The following is a 251-nucleotide window of genomic DNA, read 5'->3' as shown; positions in this document are numbered from 1 at the left end:
GACGATGGGTCGGTCGTAGGAATAGAATCCGATAAAATTTCATAGGAATGGTTGAGCACATGAGAACTTCCATGCCGGCTTCATACGAATAAAGTTTTGTGACTTTGCTAAATATACCCAGTACTCGCATTATTTTCTCGCCTATTGCAATTAATAGCGCTTTGTACGGGGGACTGGTCTCAAGCATCGCAAGCATTTTGTCTGATTTTGTTTCGTGAAGCACCATGCGGTCACTGTGATTTGAAACATCC

Source organism: Rhipicephalus sanguineus, chromosome 3 (genome assembly GCF_013339695.2).
Source record: "Rhipicephalus sanguineus isolate Rsan-2018 chromosome 3, BIME_Rsan_1.4, whole genome shotgun sequence".
In the NCBI taxonomy this organism is placed as follows: Eukaryota; Metazoa; Arthropoda; class Arachnida; order Ixodida; family Ixodidae; genus Rhipicephalus; species Rhipicephalus sanguineus.
Note: the sequence above shows the minus strand (reverse complement) of the source record.